Genomic DNA, 1,494 nt, shown 5'->3' on the forward strand with positions numbered 1-1,494 from the left:
TAGTTTTTTAAGGAACCTCCATACTGTTCTCCATAGTGGCTGTATCAATTTACATTCCCACCAACAGTGCAAGAGGGTTCCCTTTTCTCCACACCCTCTCCAGCATTTGTTGTTTGTATATTTTTTGATGATGGCCATTCTGATCGGTGTGAGGTGATACCTCATTGTAGTTTTGATTTGCATTTCTCTAATGATTTTTGATGTTGAGCATCCTTTCATGTGTTTGTTGGCAATTTGTATATCTTCTTTGAAGAAATGTCTATTTAGGTCTTCTGCCCATTTTTGCTTTGGGTTTTTCTTTTTTTGATATTGAGCTGCATGAGCTGCTTGTAAATTTTGGAGATTAATCCTTTGTCAGTTGCTTCATTTGCAAATATTTTCTCACATTCTGAGGGTTGTCTTTTCACCTTCTTTATGTTTTCCTTTACTGTGCAAAAGCTTTTAAGTTTCATTAGGTCCCATTTGTTTCTTTTTGTTTCCATTTCTCTAGGAGGTGGGTCAAAAAGGATCTTTTTGTGATTTATGTCATAGAGTGTTCTGCTTATGTTTTCCTCTAAGAGTTCGATAGTGTCCGGTCTTACATTTAGGTCTTTAATCCATTTTTTTAGTTTATTTTTGTGTATGGTGTTAGGGAGTGTTCTAATTTCATTCTTTAACATGTAGCTGTCCAATTTTCCCAGCACCACTTATTGAAGAGGTTATCTATTCTCCACTGTATGTTCTTGCATCCTTTATCAAAGATAAGTTGAACATATGTGCGTGGTTTTATCTCTGGGCTTTCTATCCTGTTCCATTGATGTATATTTCTGTTTTTGTGCCAGTACCATACTGTCTTGATTACTGTAGCTTTGTAGTATAGCCTGAAGTCAGGGAGCCTGATTCCTCCAGCTCCGTTTTTCTTTCTCAATATTGCTTTGGCTATTCGGGGTCTTTTGTGTTTCTGTACAAATTGTGAAATTTTTTGTTCTAGTTCTGTGAAAAATGCCATTGGTAGTTTGATAGAGATTGCATTGAATCTGTAGATTGCTTTGAGTAGTATAGTCATTTTCACAATGTTGATTCCTTTGATCCAAGAACATGTTATATCTCTCCATCTGTTGGTATCATCTTTAATTTCTTTCATCAATGTCTTACAGTTTTCTGCATACAGGTCTTTTGTCTCCTTTGGTAGGTTTATTCCTAGGTATTTTATTCTTTTTTTTGCAATGGTAAATGGGAGTGTTTCCTTAATTTCACTCTCAGATTTTTCATCATTAGTGTATAGGAATGCAAGAGATTTCTGTGCATTAATTTTGTATCCTGCTACTCTACCAAATTCAATGATTAGCTCCAGTAGTTTTCTGGTAGCATCTTTAGGATTCTCTATGTATAGTATCATGTCACCTGCAAACAGTGACAGCTTTACTTCTTTTCCGATTTGGATTCCTTTTATTTCTTTTTCTTCTCTGATTGCTGTGGCTAAAACTTCCAAAACTATGTTGAATAATAATGATG

This window comes from Physeter macrocephalus, chromosome 16 (assembly GCF_002837175.3).
Source record: "Physeter macrocephalus isolate SW-GA chromosome 16, ASM283717v5, whole genome shotgun sequence".
Taxonomy (NCBI): domain Eukaryota; kingdom Metazoa; phylum Chordata; class Mammalia; order Artiodactyla; family Physeteridae; genus Physeter; species Physeter macrocephalus.